General features: G+C 47.5%; 1 non-coding gene across 1 annotated transcript; it reads left to right on the top strand.

Annotated features, from left to right (window-relative positions):
- Positions 1 to 9,939: 9,939 nt before the first annotated feature.
- Positions 9,940 to 10,046, top strand: LOC132425210 (U6 spliceosomal RNA). The gene has a single exon (XR_009519400.1). It is a non-coding gene; the product is annotated as a U6 spliceosomal RNA (small nuclear RNA).
- The last annotated feature ends 411 nt before the right edge of the window (positions 10,047 to 10,457 follow it).

The following is a 10,457-nucleotide window of genomic DNA, read 5'->3' as shown; positions in this document are numbered from 1 at the left end:
AATTCCCAGGCTCTGGTGATAAGGATGCCTTCTACTCTCCTGGTACAGGGAGGGCACCTTTCACCCTGGAGATTGATCAATTGCTTTCAGGGACACAGAGAAGGGTCAGCGTGTTCTTGCAACCGCTGTTTCTCAAATACCTTTAATTCAAAATAATCAATCATATTTGGGGGTGGCTTATTCTGCTCCCCTTTATCTCCATAAAATCCTCCTCTCCCATGCTTCTGGTTAATTAAAGGAGAGGGTTCTTCAACTCTCCTGCTTTAAGCTAATGCTTTAAATGCAGGGTGTGCACATTCAACAGCAATAAGGTAATTAATAAGTAATTTATTTTCTGCAGTTCATTTTTCCTTTAACCTCTTATAAGCCTCCTCCACTTACTCAGTGATTTCTGAGAACTTACTATCAGCTGTGCTCTGGCTCTGGGGTGGTCAACCAGCCATGTAGCATCGCTGGCTGTGGTGTGCTGGTAAATGCTTAGGGGTGGGGGGACCCCATGCCATTTGTGCATTTCCATTTGTGCATTTCCCATTTCTATGGTGTAAGTACTACCATCAAGGTGATTTCAAGCTCCCAATAGAGATGCACATAACTGGTCCCTGGGAGCCCTGAGTGCCACACCTGCAGCACACCCCTGGAACTCGGTGCTCCCAAAGATAACATCAGGGCTCTTGCAAAATTCATTTTCTTAAGAGTGAGCCTTAAACACATTTCTCCAGATAAAAGGCTTTTGATGACTAGATCCAACCCGAGGGGAACGGCTGGGAGGCTGAGTGGATTTGGTCCTAGACTAGTGGCTTTCCTTTACCCTGAATTCCCCAAAAGTCTTGTCAAGAGCTCCACCACCTTCCCATTTTCTTTCTTTTGTGTCATGCTGATTATGAAACCCACCATCTTCACTCTAATTTCTTTGGGTAGGGAATTTAATAGACCCATTTTTTCTAACAGTTATGTTTAATCATCCATTCCAGGCTGATCTGCTGTGTTCAAAATCGCTATGAATTATTTCTACCTTTGGTTATTTCACATACTATTTCCTTATGCTGAAGTTCACATAAGGGATTCTGCCACTAGCAAGTATCTGAACTAAAAGAGGCTGGCCGCGCAGCATTGACAAAGGCCGACTTGGCTGTTAGTGATGCTGGGGAGGGAGCCTCCCCTATGTGGGTCCTCACCTTCCCCAACCACACCCACTCACTCAGACTATAGCGACTTGCCCTTCCTCTTGGGCTGAGCTGGTGAGATCCCAATTATGTCACCTGAAGTTACAATTTCATTAATTGGGTCTCATTAACCAGGGATTATTTATACCTCTATTTGTTTAGTTCAGGTTTCCTGTTATACTTGGAAGCAAGTGTTTGCTAAGCAAATTAACAGTGTAATCAAGATCCCAGGGAGAATGTTTAAGTGATTAAACATCAAAGGTAAATTACAATAGAATATAATTACTATTTAAATAAATACCCCAGGGTCTTTCCCTAGAAACATCTTGGGAGGCAAATAATTTAGTTATTTTATACACCTAGAAATCATAAAAGCAAGATTTTTTAAAATGTTATTCTATTATAATTGAGAATATTCAGATTGACGTGACTGCACCCAAATTGTGCAAATGGGAACTTTGAGTATACTTCAAAGGATAGTTACAGAACCACTAATTATATCCTGTATGGGTTATATTAGTTTTTAACCGTAAACAATATGTACAGTCTTATATATATATATATATATATATATATATATATATATATATACACACATATATATATATTTATTTATTTATTTATTTATTTTTGGCTGCTTTGAGTCTCCTTTGCTGCGCACGGGCTTTCTCTAGTTGCGGTGAGCTAGGGCTACTCTTCGTTGCGGTGTGCAGGCTTTGCACTGCGGTGGCTTCTCTTTGTTGTGGAGCACAGGCTCTAGGCACGCAGGCTTCAGTAGTTATGGCTCGTGGGCTTAGTTGCTGCGCTGCATGTGGGATCTTCCAAGACCAGGGCTTGAACCTGTGTCCCCTGCATTGGCAGGCAGATTCTTAACCACTGCACCACCAGGGAAGTCCAAGATGTACAGTCTTTCCCTGTGATTCCAACTTAAGTGAGGATCACTTGCTAATTAATTCACTTCTGTTGTTCAGTTTCCCAAGTTTAAAAATAGCATTTATCTGCCCATACAAAGACTTGGACATGAATATTCATGGTAGTTTTTAATTTAGAGTAGCCCAAACTAGAAAGTAACCCAAATGTCCACCAATAAGAAAATGGATAAATAAATGTTGATATAGTCACACAACATAACAGTACTCAACAGTAAAAAAAGAACAGACTACAGATACATGCACCATGGATAAATCTCAAAAATACGATGCTGAGAAAAGGGAGCCAGACACAAAAGCATTAATACTGTGTGATTCCATTGATATGAATTTTAGAAAAGACTAAAGTCACCTACAATGACCAAGAGTAGAATAATGGTTGTCTTGGGCAGCCAGGGGTTGAGAGTATGGACATCTTTGGGGGACTATTCACTGTTCAGTCTACCACAGTCTGCCTCAGGCTCCCAAAGATTCGTACCCATCCTACGTGCAAAATACAGTCAGCCGGTCCCAAAGTCCCCCAGATTCTCAAATCATTACAGCATCAACTCAACTCCAAAATCTTATCATCTGTCTTATCAGATCAAAAGTCCTAAATCTCATTATCTAAATCACTGAAAGCAGGTATCAGTGAGACTCTGGGTATGATCACCCTGGGGCAAAATTCCTCTCCATCAGTGGATACATGAATTGGAGTCCAGAATTTCAATGATGGGAAGCATCATCCCCTAAGTGAGTCATTGGAAGTGATGATAAGTAGGGCCAATGTTACTTCCACACTTGATTTCCACACTTATATATAATACCTACTGGGGATGCAGGACCATGTTTTGTTGTTGACTTACTACATCCTGGAGGGTAGTGCCCACCCTTGATGGGTACCACCTCCAAGGTGATGCTTTACCTGTGTCTTCAAAGAATTCTTCCATTGTGCTATCAGGTCAGAAGCTTTGGTGTGGTACAGTATGTGATAGGACCAGTGACTTTGTGGTCATTGGCCCACTGTCAAACATTTTTGCTGTAAAGTGAGTCCCTGAGCCCATGAGATGTTACGTGGGATCCATATTCGTGGATCAAATATTCTGTAAACCTTCAGCTAGTGGTGCTGCCTGAAGCCCTGTGGACAGGAAAGGCAAACACACATTGGCATATGAGTTAATGCCTATCAAGGTGAGTCATTCCCTTCCAGGACAGCTGGTTGGTCTCTGAATGACGGTACCATTTTGAGAGTTCAGGGTGGCACTCTATTGTTTGAGGGTTGGACATTCAGCCATAGCAGTAGCTAGATGAGCCTTGATGAGTTGGAGCCCATGCTGCTGGGCTCTTGCATAGCCTCCTTCCTGTCACCATGGTTATTCTATTCATGCATCCATTGTGTAAGCACTGGTGTGGTCAGTGAATGAGAGGACTGACCTCAGTTGGCTGAGCCATTTTATCTACTTGGTTGCATGGTGAGTACTCTCTGGTGGATGCTAACATAGAACACAATGATCTTTATGCCTAATGCTCATTCCCACAGGACCATCTACAGACCTCCTTGTCCCTTCAAAACTTCCTTCCTCCAAGCCACTGAACAGTGAGCCAAGCAGTTCACCATTGCCCACGAGTCCATGTATGTTCTAACCTCAGGTCACTTCTGCTCCAAATGGATGACAGAGGTTTGAAGCTCTTCCCATTGGGAGGAGTTCCATCACCATGACTTTCAGGGCCCCCTCCCTGAGCGCTCAGCGACTGTAGTGAATCAATAGTCTGTTCTCAGGGTGTACTACGTAGCAAGCTGACTCACCAATGAACTAAAACTTAGCCTATTATCTCCTCTTTAGCAGGTAGTAATGTACAGTCCTCATCCTGTAGCCACAGGTGTGAACAGCAGCTGGCATTCAGCAGAGGTGGGAGCTAGATCAGCCTTGGTGAGGGGCCATGCAGAACCTCCCTCCATCCCTGCCATCTTGGCTACTCCACCCATGGGCCATTGCAGGCGCAATGGGTGACTGAGGACAGAGGCCATTGGACACCACCAGACCAGTCACCCTGTCCGACTTGTTGTAGAGGCACAGAGGCCCTCAGTGGACAGTGCCATGGACATGGGCATCTGCATGCCCCCTGCCCACTCCCCAAAGCCCATCCACATCCCTTTTCCCTGGGCCTCCAGTGTCTTTGTCTGCTGGGGCTGATAAGATGCAATACCGTAGCCTGGGGGAGGGAGGGAGCGTAAGCAGCAGGCATCCATTTCTCACAGTTCTGAAGGCTGGAAGTTCAAGGTCAGGGTGCAGGCATGGTTGAGCTCTGAGCTCTCTTTCTTGCTTGTACATGGTCACCTTCTGCTGTGTCCTCACATAACAAAGAAAGAGAGAGTGCTCCCTGATCTCTTCCTGTGAGGACACTAATCTCATCATGAAGATCCAACTGTCATGACCTCATCTAACCCCAGTTATCTCCCAAAGGCCCATCTCCAAATACCATCACATTGCAGGTTAGGGCTTCAACATATAAATTTTGGAAGGGGGAGGGGGTGGAGACACAATTCAGTCCATAGCATCCAGTCTCTGATCTACAACCCTGCTTCTTCTAGGTCTCCACCAGAGGTCTCGATCCACTGGTGTAACAGTCCTAAATGACATGGATCTCTAGGCCACCTGCAGGTGCAACTTACTTTCTGGCCCTGCTGGTGCCTCATCTGTAGGCTCCACTTCCATTGTAAGAATTATTTGCTTGTGAGTGTGTAGGTCAAGATGGGCAGTGATGGCTACGTGGTCACTTGGTGTTCATGGTCAGGTAATCAGTCTCGATCAGGATCCAGCAGCAGGACAAATGCTTTTCCTTTCAAATACTGTATATTTCTCTGCTGCAGTTGACATGGGCTTGCTCTAGAATCTTAGGGGTCTACATCGTGATTCTCCTGCTGGGGTTTGTCTTAAGTGGCCACCACAGACACACAGGGTCTCCCAGCTGCATGGCCAAGCAGCAGGCACACTTACACCACAGCCTGGACCTACTGCGGCGCCCTTTCCTTTTCTCAGTGTCCCTGAGAGCTGGCACCTTCCATGCCACACAGTAAATGTAAACGTGTTCGGTAATATTCTGAAGTCTGAAATATGTTACTTCCAGAAAGCGGAGAACCAAGTTGTGCTTCCTTCTTAGAGGTGGGAGATAAAAATGCAATAATTCATCCTTTACTTTAGAGGGGATGTCCCAGCAAGCCCCGGCCCATTAAGCTCTTAAAAATTTACTGAATATCCTGAATTTTTACAGCAATTTCTCCCACCTTCTGGAGCACTCCTATCTTTCAGAAACCTCCAGCATACTTGCCACTTTTGTTCATTCAGTCTACTTACCATGTCATCTATAGAGTGGACCAACGTGATGTTCTGGGAAAAGTCCAGATGGCCCAGGCCTTTTTGGATTAAATTATGACAGGGGGAAGGAGAATTAATGCAACCCTGGGGCAGAGCTATAAATAAATGCTGTTCTCCATCTCATGTGTAAACTGCTTCTAATCCTCTTCCTGGATAAAGATGAAAAATAACGCATACGTCAAATCAAGGGCTGCATATCACATCCACGCAAATTGATTCTAGAAAAGAGACCACATCTGGCACAATGGCTGTTGTCAAGGCTGCTGTGTGGTTGAGTTGGCAGTAGTTCACGCTTATCTTCCAGGACCTCCACGACTTGGAAGGAGCCCAGTTAGTAAACAAGACAGAGGAGGTGATAGAAGCCTTCACCCCCTGCACTGGTCTTTAAAGATCTTTCATTTCTCTGGGAAATATTGTTTTTTATTTAGTCTCTTGTCCTGAAGCCAATTACATGAGTTTCTGTTTGGCTTTCCCACTGTGATAGCTCTTACTACTTAGGCCAAGGAATCCATACGTGGTAGAGCAGAGTCCTAGGGCTACCACAACAAAATACCACCAGTGGGTTAGTTTAAACAACAGATATTGATTTTCTCACAGCTCTGGAGGCCAGAAGTCCATCATGAAGGTGTGGGCAGGGCTGGTTCCTTCCGAGGATGTGAGGGAGAATCTATCCCCTCCCTCTCAGCTTCTGGTGGTTCTGTGGAAATCTTTGGCTTTCCTTGGCTTGCAGAAGCATCACTCTAATTTCTGCTTCCATATTCCCACGGTGTTCTCCCTAAGTGTGTCTCTGTGTCCAAATTTCTCTTTTTTATAAGGACACCAGTCATATTAGATTAGGGCCTGTCCTAATGACCTTAACTGATTACATGTGCAACCATCATTTCCTAACCAGGGAACATTCTGAGGTACTGGGGATTATGACTTCAAAATGTGAGTTTTGGGGGACACAATTCAACCCATCATATGTGGGCTCTTCCAACTACCAAGTCTGTCCATTCCAGTTATATTGATACATGGAGAATGGGGAGACGGCCACTGGGTGAGTCTGTGCACCTGCCAGAACCGGGCCAAGTCTGGCCTTATTATCAGCCCCAATGTGCCCCCACTCCAACAGGGGCACCCTGGTGGTGCTTCAGATCCCTGAGTGTCAACCACCGTGTATAGCAGCCCTCAAACTGTGTGTGTCTCCTTTCTGTTAGTGGCTGTGGGTCCCTTTGGGGAACGACTGGGGAATCATTACCAGTTGCATTTGCTGTGGTGCTGAGGGCCCTTCCTCCTGAGAATCCAGCGTCTTCTTTAGTCCATGGGCTTCAGCCCTGAGAAGTGGCTCAGGTACAGAAAGTGGGCAGGGGTTGGGACTTATTGCCCTCAGCATCCCCACCAGCCATCCTTGATTTTGGTTGAATGTAGAGATGGGGCCATACCCCACTGGCTGCCTCTGTCTTGTTCCTCGGAACTCTGTCCTAGTTTCCATGTCCAGGGCTCTCTGAGGGGTGAGCTCTTCCAGCTGCCCTTCCAGTCATGCTTCCCATTACAGTAATCGCATCCTTGTGGCTGCTGGTGGGGAACTGCTGGCCCCAGGCCTTTGTACTTTGTGGATTCCCTCCTCCCACTGCTATCAGGGAGCCTGGTCCTGCCACAGCATCCTGTGGTCAGCCAGCCCCTAGCTTCCCAACAGTGCTTGTGGCTTCTCACCTGAGGATTTCTAACCATTGTCTTCAGATGGTTCCCAAGAACACAGGTGGCATGGTCACTCCTCTGGACAAGCCCCCCGACATGTTCCCCCAGCTCTGGCTGGTGCATGTCCGCTGGGTCCTGCAGCTCCAGTGGGGCAGAGGCCCTCTCTCCCCTGGCCGACCCAACCCTTCCCTGGCTGGGTTATGTTGCAAGTAAACCCAGGTTGCTGGCGGGATGGTGAGTTTGGAGTAGGTCCTGGGGAAAGGGTGGGGGACGCATGTTTTCTGACAAGGCAGGGGCCTCTGCATTGTAGTCAAGCAAGGTTGGGGCGGAGATGCATTCATCAGAGAAGAGTTGGCTACTTACATAGACCCAGAGGGTTTAGGATTTGCGTATTGACTCAGGGGTCGCCATCTGGAGTGTTTGAGTCTTTGTCCTTTCCCATCAGGGCCCTCACTTTGTTATACCAGGCTTGCGGGGGTGGAGTCAAACACCCCTGCAGGTTTGTCATCCTTACACTTAATTCCTGGGCCGGAGCCTCAGCTGGTTCAACCCTCCATGAGTCTCTCTACACACGGCCAAGGAGGTCCTATGGCTTTCACCTTTGTCTTTTATTTCCTCTTTTTTAAAAAATTCAAGTATAGTTGATTTACAGCATTGTGTTAGTTTCTGGTGTACAGCAAAATGATTCAGCTATACATATATATATTCTTTTCCATCATGGTTTATCACAGGATATTGAATAGAGTTCTCTGTGCTCTACAGTAGGCCCTTGTCATTGACCCATTCTCTATGTAATAGCTTGCATCTGCTAGGCCCGAACTCCCAATCCACCTTTGCCTTGAGTTGATGACTGAGCCACGTCAGGCTTTCGCTGTGTTCTGCCAGCTCTCTGACAGTGCCCGGCCGCAGCCTCTGAGCCCACAGTCCTCACGTTGCCCCATCCCGAACCTCTTGGTGCTCCCTTCCAAGGGGATCTTATCCCATCCATCGTCTGTGAGGGCGTCACGATTGCACTTGGGCTGAACCATCTGAGTACATTGAACTGTTCCAGGAATCGTCCATCGTTGCCCATCATCAGCCTGAAGTCCATGGCCATCCAGAGGGTGGATGGTCCAACTACCTACTCCCATTTTAGAGTCCGCTTCTTTGGTCCAGTATTGCCCAGACTGTCCTCAGCAGAACACAGAGATGGAGGCGTGTGTGCGGAGCCTCACTGGGGTGGGGAGGTGCTGTCAGGACCTGCCCTTGGCAGAGAGTCAAGCAGGAAACGGAGCAGCAGGAATGTGGTGGTAACAGAGACCTCAGCCAGCCCCGTGGTTCTGTGAAGAGGGGACGGCCCTTCACAGTGTTCCGAACTGAGGCCTGGGGCTGGGCTGGCTGTTGTCTTCCCACACCCTGGGTCTTTGGATACAGGTTGCCCTTGGGAGGGGAGTGAAACCTTGGGCAAGGAAGCTCGCTTTGGCTGGGGACCATTCCTGGAGACACAGTAAAGTGTGAGCCATGCAGGTGACACTCCTGGAAGCCGGGGGGACATCTGAGGGTCTCCCTCAGCATCTGCTACAGGCCTGCTTTGGGGAAGGCTCAGGTGTGCCAGGCAACACGTCCCCAGCCCGTCTCAGAAAGGAGCCTGTCCACCTGTGTCCTGAAAGTCACAAAGCCCAGAACTTACTTCCCAGAAAAGAGTTCAGGAGCCCCCAGGTGTTCCTGAGCCCAGACCAGGCCAGCTTCCCACAGGGAGGACAGGGGTAGGTAGAGCATGTGGGTGCCTGGATCAGGGCACCTGCAAGCGTGTCCTGATGGGGCAGGGCCGGGAGGGCTCTAGCTGTCCCCACTCCTCTCTCCCTAAATCCCTCCTCTTCTTGCAGGAACAAGGTGTGAGGCGCAGACAGAATAGTGGACCTGGCCACAGAGGTTCCAAGAGGCTGGGAATGTCTGCTCCGGGGTCAGGCAGGCCTCTGGGGAGAGAGAGGAAGTGGTTCCTCCAATTCGGCACAATGGGCATTTGTGGACATTTTGCCTACACAGCATCCATTCCTACTTGTTAAAAACATCGCATCTCCTCTTGGAAAAGGACTTCTCCCTGATGCGTGTTGCCCTGGGGGTGTCCATCTGTCAAGGTGTTCTACCAGCTCCAGCCAAGGGGTAGGCACACGCCCCAAACTCAGCCATGCAGACTTTCTCTGGGACTTGAATTTTGAGGGGAATCATCTCCAGATGGAAAAAGGTGGTGGGAGCACGTTCATCCCCCTGATGGGCCCTGAACTATCAGTGGCTGAGAGGTTGAAAGGTCCTGCTGTGTAGACACCCAGGATCTGGTCCTGCTTCCAAACACTGTTTTCAGCTCCATCTATTCCTTGAGCTGCCCAACTTTCCCCTGAATTTTGCTTGTGACCCGGAGTTAGATGCTGTTTACAGCCAAAACCCTTGAATGTGATAAGATGCAGCCCAGTCTGGTCCCCAGACACACGTTCATAACCACTAGCTATGGACATGTTGGCTAAGAAACCCATCCTGTTTCCTCCAGGATTTGCCACGTAGGCTTTCAATGGGGTTCATTTTCATCTGGACCCCAGATCGTTTTGTTGAAATGTTATTGCTGAGAGCTGGGAGGATGGGGTAAGGCAAGGTTTCTTATAAAGGACAGATTCAGGTGGGGGAAGGTGTCATCAACCCTAAACAATCCTTTCTCATGAAGAACTGTCTGTCTTGATGATAACCCTAGATATTCATTTTCTCGTAAAAGCTGTGCTTCAGGCATCGTCGGGACTGGACAGCATCAACGCTGACACTGCGGTTGAAAGTGTGTCTTCCATGCTCACTTCGGCAGCACACACACTAAAATTGTAATGATACAGAGAAGATTATCGGGGACCCTGTGCAAGGATGACATGCAAATTTGGGAAGTGTTCCATGTTTTTAAATGTCCATTGACAGATAAATGGATAAAGAAGATGTGGTATACACACACACACACACACATATACACACACAATGGACTATTGCTCAGCCATTAAAAGGAATGAAATAATGCCATTTGCAGCAACACGGATGGACCTAGAGATGATCATACTAAGTGAAGTAAGTCAGAAAGAGAAAGACAAACACCATACGACATCACTTATGTGTGGAATCTAAGATACGACACAAATGAACGTATCTACAAAACAGAAACAGACTCACAGACATAGAGAACAGACTTGTGGTTGCCAAGAGGTGGGGGTGGGATGGATTGGGATTTGGGGATTAGCAGATGCAAACTAGTATATATGGAATGGATAAACAACAGGCCCTACTGTAGAGCACAGGGAACTATATTCAATATCCTGTGG

Source organism: Delphinus delphis, chromosome 4, assembly GCF_949987515.2.
Source record: "Delphinus delphis chromosome 4, mDelDel1.2, whole genome shotgun sequence".
Lineage (NCBI taxonomy): Eukaryota > Metazoa > Chordata > Mammalia > Artiodactyla > Delphinidae > Delphinus > Delphinus delphis.
Note: the sequence above shows the minus strand (reverse complement) of the source record. Positions and strands in the feature narration are given on the sequence as shown.